Below are 11,584 nucleotides of genomic sequence, written 5' to 3' on the forward strand. Positions count from 1 at the left end.
AAAAGGATAGAGAAAATTGAGTTCACTTTGAATGGTCTGCCACAGGCAGATATCCTTATCATGCTCTTACTTAATACGACAGCTGCTGGAGTCATCAAACCCTGGCTTGGCCTTCAGGTTTGTCACGTCTGAGCAGAAAGTTTATTTGCAATGGACAAGTACTTCGACTCCCAACTCCCAAACGACAAATATGAAAGGGGTATACGCACCCCACTTTCGGAGGTGGGATTTGGGGTCTCGCCTCAAACGAGGGATTGACGGCATATATGACGCAAATCTCTCGTTTGAAGAGGCTACACCCCCATAAATAATGCCAGTGCATATCTTAGCAATCAATGACTTAAAATCAAAGATATAAAACACCTGTTTCTTGACCCTGGCCTAATCTAAGCATCAGTCATCCCCACAGCGCCACAGGAGGGGGGGGGGGGGCACCGCGAGAGGAGGAGATTGTTTTGGTTTTGGCATGGGCTATGTAGCTCCATGGTGCATGTGTGTGTGTGTACGTGTGTGTGTGTGTGAGTGTAGACATTCAGCGTATTCCATTTTGTCTCTCCCCTTCTCCCTCCCCCATCTCTCCCCCCCCCCCCTCTCTCTCCCCCTCGCTCTCCCCCTCTCTCTCTCTCTCTCTCTCCCTCTCTCTCTCCTTCTCAATGATCCAGTCAGCAGGCTGATTGTAACCAGGGAGGTAGTTTCACCTCCCCGTTGTAACTCACTGCCAAATAGCACATTGTCAGCACCGGCAAACTGGCAATGCTCTCCTTCTTATTCCTGTATTTTCGTTATTTACGGGTCAATTTTTTCCGTTCGAAATGTAAAATGGATGACCATAGAATTTCTCAATAGAATATAAAATTAGTTACGTTCAGACGGCAGGCCCTAACCTCGAGGCTAGGAAACCTCGAGGTTTAGCTCTTGCCCCCTAACTACGACGTGTGTCCATACGACGAATCTTAACCTCGAGGTTACGAAACCTCGAGGTAAAGCTTCTGCCCCCCGTAACTACGAGTGGGTCCCACTCGATGTTAAAACCACAAAACCGGAAGTTTCAGCCCACACTGAACCCTGTCGGACTCGCTTACAGGTACTCTTGTTCTCTGTCATGGTATGCAGAGATAGCACTGCACTGATGACTTTATGCCTTTATGAAGATATTCGTCGAAAACATTTTTTAGCGTCGGAGAAGAATATAGAATACAGTAGCGAGTTCGACGTGTTCAGTTTCAGAGATCAAGCGCATGGGAAGAAAAGATGACGTTGTTGTGTCGTGCGTCATAGGTTTTTCACATGTAGTGTATTTGTGGTGTACGTTTGGGAGGTTGACCCGGAAGCAGAGGGAAATTGTGGGGGCTGGAGTTTACGGCGAGGTCACTCTTAACTTTGAGTTCGTTGTTTTTTCTGTCCACACAGTGCTTAACTGCGAGTGGGGACCCCCCGCGGCTTGTGGTTAGAGCGCTAACCATAAGATTTCTCGTGGCTCGAAACATCGAGCAAACCTCGAGGTTTGCTAACTACGAGTGCGTCTTCACGGTCCCTAACTAAAAGCTCTAACCTCGAAGTTTCCTAACTTCGAGGTTAAGGGCTCCCGTCTAAACGTAACTATTGAAAACTTTCGAAAGGATAGAGAAAATTGAGTTCACTTTGAATGGTCTGCCACAGGCAGATATCCTTATCATGCTCTTACGTAATACGACAGCTGCTTTCTTAATGATCCAGTCAGCAGGCTGATTGTAACCATGGAGGTAGTCTCACCTCCCCGTTGTAACTCACTGCCAAATAGCACATTGTCAGCACCGGCAGACTGGCAATGCTCTCCTTCTTATTCCTGTATTTTCGTTATTTACAGGTCAATTTTTTTCGTTCGAAATGTAAAATGGATGACCATAGAATTTCTCAATAGAATATAAAATTAAAAACTTTAGAAAGGATAGAGAAAATTGAGTTCACTTTGAATGGTCTGCCACAGGCAGATATCCTTATCATGCTCTTACGTAATACGACAGCTGCTTTCTCAATGATCCAGTCAGCAGGCTGAGTAGGCGTGTCTTCATCAGCCCGAAGTTTCAAAATAGCGTGCTATCTTGCGGTTACCAAACTAGTCCGATGTCAAAATAGCGCGCTATCTGTGTAGTGAAGACGCAGATAGCGCGCTATTTGATCGGGAAAATTTCCCCAAAAATCTTGGTCTAGTTCGTCAACTAGAGCGCTAATTCGTGAAATAGCGCGCTATCTTGGGTGCGTCTCCATCAGCCCGAAATTTTCTCGATCCCTCCACGCTTCTGTTTAGCCAGCTGGCAATAGAAAACGCATGTACGCGCTAGTAATTGTGTACATTACCCCCACGCACGGTGTATTCATCCAGGATCACATTATATATAGGCCTACTGTTGCTGACATCTACCAGGGAGGTGATTTCTCTCACCTCCCTAATAAAACATGCTAGCTGTTTTTTGTAAACTTCTTCTTGGTCCACTCTACCTTAGCTGAAGATTCTTGCAGATTGTGACAGTGTGACTGTATTTTTGATTTGTTTAAACATTGCAATTTGTTCACTTCATATAAGATGCCTCACTGGACAAAAGAGTAGCGTTATTAATATCCCTTTGGAGAGAATTTGCTGTACCGCTCACCTCCCTGGTTGTAGAATCGTACATACGGTGATATAGGAGATTTTGAGCGGGGAAATCCACTTTCGAACCGCGAGCTAGGCAGAGTAATATTGCAAAGTACGCATGCGTTAATTTTCGGACTAATTTCCCGAAGCAGACTGTTCGAGCTGATGAAGACGCACATTCGCTGTATCGGGCTATTTACTAAGACCGCAAAATGTCCCGCTAGTTTGAACTTCGGGCTGATGAAGACACGCCTATGAAACCAGGGAGGTAGTCTCACCTCCCCGTTGTAACTCACTGCCAAATAGCACATTGTCAGCACCAGCAAACTGGCAATGCTCTCCTTCTTATTCCTGTATTTTCGTTATTTACAGGTCAATTTTTTTTCGTTCGAAATGTAAAATGGATGACCATAGAATTTCTCAATAAAATATAAAATTAAAAACTTTAGAAAGGATAGAGAAAATTGAGTTCACTTTGAATGGTCTGCCACAGGCAGATATCCTTATCATGCTCTTACGTAATACGACAGCTGCTTTCTCAATGATCCAGTCAGCAGGCTGATTGTAACCATGGAGGTAGTCTCACCTCCCCGTTGTAAACTCACTGCCAAATAGCATATTGTCAGCACCGGCAAACTGGCAATGCTCTCCTTCTTATTAGGTGATCCGAGTATCCTCTCGGATCACCTTCTGTTTTTGTACGGATTCTTTCTTCTTCTTTAGGTGATCCGAGTATCCTCTCGGATCACCTTCTGTATCTGTACTGATTCTTTGTTCTTCTTTTTATTTTCCTTTATTTCTAACCAAAATTTGTGCAGCGGTTAGCTCAGAAAGTGCATTGCCTTTCAATGTCAAACTTATACCATATATGTATCATGTCCCAAAGACGGCAGATCAAGTAAAATCATAGTGATCAGTCGACCGTGACGTCACTATGACGTCATTATATGAAAACACATTTTCATTCATATCTCATTAATGGAATGGAATTTTGCAATGAAATTTACGTCACATATAATTCAAATTATGCGCATTCTACTCATGTTCTCAAAAATCATATTTTCTCTTAAAACGTGCGCGTACGCGCACGTTGAAATATTTGTATGCTCAAATCGAGCTCAAATTTTTTTTGCACACGTTTCAGATCATTTGGAGCATTTTTTGAAAAATTGAAAAAATTGGACGGACGCGTACGCGCGCGCACATATTCGCACACACAGCTCATATGCAATGGAAATTTCCCATTTTTTTACATTCATCGGATGCCTGAAATGTCAAGAAATATTTCTACCAAGTTTCAAGTCAATCCGACTCAATATGACGTCATACGGGCCCGTCAAAGTTGAAATTCCGCGCGCGCGTCAATGGCGATATACAGTGCAACGATGCCAAAAAAAACGCCAATTTTAAATCCGATTTTACTCGTCAGGATGGACGGTAACCCCCCATTTTCTTTACATATTCTGAAAGCTGATGAGTTGGATATGTTATTTCATGGGTTGGCGATGCTGGCAAAATGATTAAAAGATATCAAATATCTTAATAAAGTAAAAAAAGTAAATTTTCAAAATGACGTCATCAAATTTCAAGTTCACTCGGGCGTATCTCACTTATCCTTTGCCAATTTCCACCCAAATTTCAGTATGTTGTAGCTTATTAAATGATCTTTCATTAATATAATAACAACATTTTGATTGGAGGACGGCATCACCTCGTAAAAATGGATTGAAAGTAATATTGTCAAATTTGACCAGTTTACGTGTTATCTCTATGGGAGAGCAGTTTTTCTGGCATTGAAAACTGACATGACTCTCTTTTACGAGCACTAGCTCACTTATGCTTCGGTGAATTTCTCCCAGATTTTAGTATGTTGTAGCTGAGACTTTGGGCTATTGTAAGTGTGCCCTCCATTTTTTCATACGATGTCGGCATCACGTCGAAAAACTAGGTTGAAAATGGCACGAGGCTTCGATGCAGCGTCATTTTGCTTAATACACAGGGCCTACGGAGAATGAAATAGGTCATTGCGTAGCGCATCCAACTCGTAATCCTAAGGTCCCTGGTTCGAGGCTCACCCCTGCCAATATTTTTTTTAATTTTTTTTAAACACTTTTTTCTTCTTTTTCTTTAGTTAATCTTAATCTCCCTTTCCTTACTTTATCTTTTTTTTTTATTTTTTTTATGCTTCTCCTTCAAATTTCTATAAAATAACATAATTTTTTCTTTATTTTTCTTTCTTTGTACTACTTTCTGTGCAACAGATGAACAACAACAATTGCTATCAATCCCATATTTTGCACATGTTTAGTACATGTCACGTACATTATTTCATGAAATAACAACTACTTGATCGGACACCATCTTGGGTATGTAAATTAGGGTCAAAGGTCATAAATGTTTCATCCTGTATCTTGGTGAATACATGTCCTATCTTTCCCATATTTTGCCCACGCAAAGACCATGTTACAAGAATCATTTCATAAAATAATCACTTTTTGCTTACACGCCATCTTGGGTGTGCAAAGTGAGGTCAAAGGTCAAATATACTTCATTCTGTATTTCCGTTAGTGTATACGGAATTCGGTACCAAAGATGGCAGGTCTCATTCCCTTTTCTAAATGAGAATCCAAACATCACACGGCCAATGTCCCGTCAACACAGATGAAACCTGTATGGTCATGAATATTTGGATCAGGACTCAAATCATTGATTTTCGAAGAGATCGGATCACCTAATTTGTCAGTCTTGACAAATTCCGGGTCTAGTCTTCTTCTTTTTCTTCTTATTTCTCCCCAAAAGTTGTGCATCGATTAGCTCAGAAAGTCCTCTTCCTATCAATTTCAAACTTATACCATATATGTATCGTCTCCCAAAGACGGCAATCGAACTAAAATCAAAGTGATCAGTCGACCGTGACGTCACTATGACGTCATTATATGAAAACACATTCTCAATCATATCTCATTAATGGAATGGAATTTTTCAATGAAATTTACGTTACATATATTTCAAGTCAAGCGCATTCTACTCATATTCTCAAAATTCATCTATACCTTAAAACGTGCGCGTACGCGCGCGTTGAAATATTTGTATGCTCAAATCGAGCTCAAAATTTTTTTGCACACGTTTCAGACCATTTAGAGCATTTTTTGAAAAATTGAAAAAAATTTACGGACGCGTACGCGCGCGCGCATATACGCACGCACAGCTCATATGCAATAGAAATTTCCCGTTTTTTCACACTTATCGCCTGCCTGAAATGTCAGGGAATACGTCTACCAAGTTTCAAATCAATCCGACTCAATATGACGTCATACGGGCCCGCCAAAGTTGAAATTCCGCGCGCGCGTCAATGGCGACATACAGTGCAACAATGCCAAAAAACCGCCAATTTTCAATCCGATTTTACTCGTCAGGATGAACGGTGACCTCCCATTTTCTTTACATATTCTGAAAGCTGATGAGTTGGTCATGCCATTTCATGGGTTGGCGATGCTGGAAAAATGATTAAAAGATATCAAATTTCTTAATAAAGTAAAAAAAGTAAATTTTCAAAATGACGTCATCAAATTTCAAGTTCACTCGAGCGTATCTCACTTATCCTTTGCCAATTTACACCCAGATTTCAGTATGTTGTAGCTTATTGAATGATCTTTCATTAATATAATTACAACATTTTGCTTGGATGACGGCATCACCTCGTAAAAATGGATTAAATGTAATATTGTCAAATTTGACCAGTTTACGTGTTATCTCTATGGGAGAGCAGTTTTTCTGGAAGTGAAAATTGACATGACTCTCTTTTTCGAGTACTAGCTCACTTATGCTTCGGTGAATTTCTCCCAGATTTTAGTATGTTGTAGCTGAGAGTTTGGGCTATCGTGATGTGCCCTCCATTTTTTCATACGACGTCGGCATCACGTTGAAAAACTTGGTTGAAAATGGCACGAGGCTTCGATGCAGCGTCATTTTGCTTAATACACAGGGCCTATGGAGAATGAAATAGGTCATTGCGTAGCGCATCCGACTCGTAATCCTAAGGTCCCTGGTTCGAGGCTCACCCCTGCCAATATTTTTTTTTATATTTTTTTTAAACACTTTTTTCTTCTTTTTCTTTAGTTAATCTTAATTTCCCTTTCTTTACTTTATCTTTTTCTGATTTTGTTTTATGCTTCTCCTTCAAGTTTCTATAAAATAACAATTTTTCTTTATTTTTCTTTCTTTCTACTACTTTCTGTGCAATAGATGAACAACAACAATGGCTACCAATCCCATATTTTGCACATGTGTAGTACATGTCACGTACATTATTTCATAAAATAACAACTACTTGATCGGACACCATCTTGGGTATGTAAATTAGGGTCAAAGGTCATAAATGTTTCATCCTGTATCTTGGTGAATACATGTCCTATCTTTCCCATATTTTGCACACGCAAAGACCATGTTACAAGAATCATTTCATAAAATAATTACTTTTTGCTTAGACGCCATCTTGGGTGTGCAAAGTGAGGTCAAAGGTCAAATATACTTCATTCTGTATTTCCGTTAGTGTATACGGAATTCGGTACCAAAGATGGCAGGTCTCACTCCCTTTTCTAAATGAGAATTCAAACATCACACGGCCAATGTCCCGTCAACACAGATGAAACCTGTATGGTCATGAATATTTGGATCAGGACTCAAATCATTGATTTTCGAAGAGATCGGATCACCTAATTTGTCAGTCTTGACAAATTCCGAGTCTAGTTCCTGTATTTTCGTTATTTACGGGTCAATTTTTTTCGTTCGAAATGTAAAATGGATGACCATAGAATTTCTCAATAGAATATAAAATTGAAAACTTTAAAAAGGATAGAGAAAATTGAGTTCACTTTGAATGGTCTGCCACAGGCAGATATCCTTATCATGCTCTTACGTAATACAACAGCTGCTGGAGTCATCAAACCCTGGCTTGGCCTCCAGGTTTGTCACGCCTGAGCAGAAAGTTTATTTGCAATGAACAAATACTTTGACTCCCAACTCCCAAACGAAAAATCTTGAACGCGGTATAGCACCCCACTTTCTTCGTGGAGTTGTGGTCTCGCCTCAAACGAGGGATTGACGGCACGATTAGCCAATATGGTGACTTACTACCTGACTATTTTTAACAGAGAAAATCAACTCAAATTTGTGTCGTAATATCGTTGATGATCTCAAAGTGAAGAAAAACACATTTTGAATGAAGAAAAGGCAGCAAAAATACAGTGCATCAAAGAAATGTAATTTCAACTGTTATTGTGTATAGCATCATAGATCAGGCCCACATGATGATATTCAGTTCAATTCAATAGTTTATTTATTAATTTATTAGTTTATTTATTAATAATAATAATAATAATGATAATTATAGTAATGTATGTTTCAGTAAGTTATATGTTTAAGACATTTTTTTTTTCTTCCTTCTCGTTGAAGTTAATACAGTTGCAATGGGGAAGAGCAGTGCTGAGATTCAAACTGCATATATAGGGAACGTATAAGCTGCAATCAGATTGCCGAAAAAGCCTATCTCTAGGCAAAGATTCAGGAAAAAAAAACATGTACCCGTCGCATAGTTGACAAAGAAAAGAAGCAAAGTCACACTTCTTTTTTTTTTACCCTACCACATCAGGGTAACAGGGTCCCCCGCCCCTTTGCCAGCAGTCAAAATATAAACAAAAAGAAATTTAAAAAAAATGAATCGCGGAATCCCCCTCCCCTGTTTGAAATAAAAAAAAACAAACAAACATCCTGTTTGAAATAAAAAAAACAAACAAACAAACATGAAATTGGGCTTGTACTGGCAGCATAGAATTGAGCTATAGCCCTTTTTTATATTTCTTCAATTTTTTTTTTTTTTCTTGATTGTCAGCCGATGAAACCCGGCAAAAGAAATGAAACAAACTAAAAAAATGGCGCGGGAGCTTTTATTTTTCTGCCTGTCAGGTGATTACACCTGGAAGTGGTCGACTTTTTCTAACTCTGACCCCATCCCCCACCCCATAAAAAGCCTACTTACGGGCCTGCCTGTAATCATTGCAGTACCTTTGTTGTGCATGTGTAGCAACTTGTCCTTTCACTTTTCTTCAAAACATTTTTCAAGGAGACAATTTCAAGATATATGGCAAGAATGATTAATGCAAGACTTGTTATTCTTGTTGTCCTTGTGGATTATGATATTTTATGCATTAAACATAACAAGGAAAATCAAGTTGTTAGACATCATTTTACTATTGACAATTTCATTCATCCTACCCAGTATTGCGCTAATGCAAACTGTGTAATTTGACGTTATTTCATGGACCTCATTTGCCATAGCCAACTTTATAGAAAAGTGGTCATTTATTTAATCAACAAAGAACATTTCTCAGTTCTTTCTTTCCCTATCTCTTGTTTACCGAGTTCAGATATTTCAAATACAAGCAATACGGCGTTATTCCTTATGAAGCACTTTAACAGAGTAATCATCTCATTTCTGCCGTTTCTTGTTTCATACAAGTGTCAAAAATTTTGTGAATACTATTTTATTGCAACTGCTATTTTCAAACTGTTCCTGCATAGAGTAACTGTTGCGACAGCTGATGAGTCTGGAAAGTTATGGAATCGAAACAAATCTTTCAACAGCATGAAGATAACAAGTTACAAGACATCAATATAATAAAGATAACAAGCTACAAGACGTCAAGCATACAAAAACTTTCGTTATGATAAAATAAAAGTGAAACCTACGTTACCCACCACTCGCTTTGTATCACACGCACATCACGACAATATTTTCGTCCGTGAAGGCACGAAACAGCATGTTCCCAATTCTTATCATTTCAATGCAATAAAATCATTAGTATGAAGCCAATTGTCTTCAAATTATCAACAGTTACGGGTTGCTGTCCTACTGCAGAGTTTATACGCGGACATGTTATAAAGTCTTGCAGTTTGACAAGAGTTTTAAGTGTAATTTTTGAAGATTATATCGCCATAATATTGCGACATCGTGTTATGATATACGTTCACTTAGAGTTGACGAGAAATTAATGTAAGAATATATACCAAAACCAAAAAGAAAATGTACAAAAGGGAGTTGCACAAGTAGTAGTATTATCTTTGTAACTTACGTTATATTAACGTGAAACATACGTTACTTGGAATCTAACGAATATGTTTTTGCACACATAGTTTCACATGTTTCATCGATGATACTCAAGAATTGGCTAGCAATTTGGGACTGATGTTGAAAATATTTTCTGAAGAAAGTCTTACGTCAAATTATCGAGAAAACAAATGAACATGACATGATTTAAAGTTTAACACATTAGGACATGTTGTGTTCTGTATAGCATACAGGTCATTGGCCATCCTTCCCATCTGCAGGTAGCATTTACAAACACGGCAACCGATGGTATACTTCACACTTGACGCATTATTATTTCAATCATAGACTGTAGTCACCAATTTCAAAGCATTTGAAATAGAATGACATTGGTAACGTATGTTTAGATACATGATGACATTTACGTCCCATGAAAGAAATTATCACACAACAAAAAACGAAGCAAAATTATGTGTTCATATTTTTCAACTACAAACTTGAATATTTGTCTCATGGATTGGTATAAAAAGGAAACCTGTTCTAACAACTTTGATTTTCCCGTTTTGTGATTGTCCAATTGTGCCAAAATAGTGGTTTTGGGCCCAAAGGTCAAAATTCTGTGTAGAAGTTTTGAAGTCCTCACCTAGTGCCATCACATAAAGCAAACGGTATCGAAATCGGGTTAGAAATGGCGAAGGAGTAGCATTTTGTAGCCAATGTACAATATAGGTAAAACTAGAAATGTCGCTATGGCGACTGATGCCTCCGCCATAATGCATGATTCTCCCAATAGGCGTATAGTACAATGTCTTCACAATGTGTGATCCATGATAGTTTCAAATAACTGGCAAAATATTGAAATGACAGGTTTGTCAGAAATGTTTTGAACTGGGTTTGCTATAATTTTCTAAGAGTGCAGGTACACATATTTGGGGAATTTTGTGGAAGTTTATGCATTGAGTAATTTCCAAGGTACGAAGAAAGAGTGTGATGACGGTACAAAATAGATTTTTTTATGGGGGGGGGCATTGAAACCTGGCCTTTGACCCTTAAACTTTGGCCTTTGACCTTCTGGCTGGAAATTTCCCGCAGAATCTCCATTAGGTAATGCATGTATTAAGTTTTGAAACTAATAATGCAAGCAGTGCATATGAGGGAAATAGTACAATTTTGAGGAGTTGACCTTGATCTTTGACCCCTGACTATTGACCCATGACCCCTAAATTCCCTAGATAATCCCTGCCAGACAGTACATGCATATGTACCAAGTTCCACGAAGATACATCGAACCATTTGCGAGAAAAGTAATATTGCAACATTTTCACCTAACCTTTGACCTTTTGACCTTTGACCTTATGACATGAAACTCTCTCTGGAGAATCTTTACGCAGTAGTACATGTCCACACCAAGTTTCAAGAAAATACCTTCGGGCATTGCATAGATACAATGATTGTATGGGGGAAATTGCAACATTTGTAGCATTTGACCTTGACCTTTTGACCTTTGACCTCTTGCCAATGTCACTAAAATCTACTCAACTAATTGTCCCATCATACATCATCCTTGGACCAAGTTTGGTGAAAGCTGCTTCATCCAGTTTTGAGTTATCACGTAAACAGATAAATTTTAGGATTTGACCTTGATCTTTGACCTTTGACCTTTGTCCGATTTCACTGAAAAACTAATCAAGTAATTGTCCCATCATACATCATCCTCCAACAAAGTTTGGTGAAATTTGCTCCACCCAGTCTTGAGTTATCGCGTAAACGGATACAATTTCATGATTTGACCTTGACCTTTGACCTTCAGCCCATTTCACCCAAAATCTAATCAAATAATTGCCTTATAATACTTCATACTTGGA

This window comes from Diadema setosum, chromosome 6 (assembly GCF_964275005.1).
Source record: "Diadema setosum chromosome 6, eeDiaSeto1, whole genome shotgun sequence".
Lineage (NCBI taxonomy): Eukaryota > Metazoa > Echinodermata > Echinoidea > Diadematoida > Diadematidae > Diadema > Diadema setosum.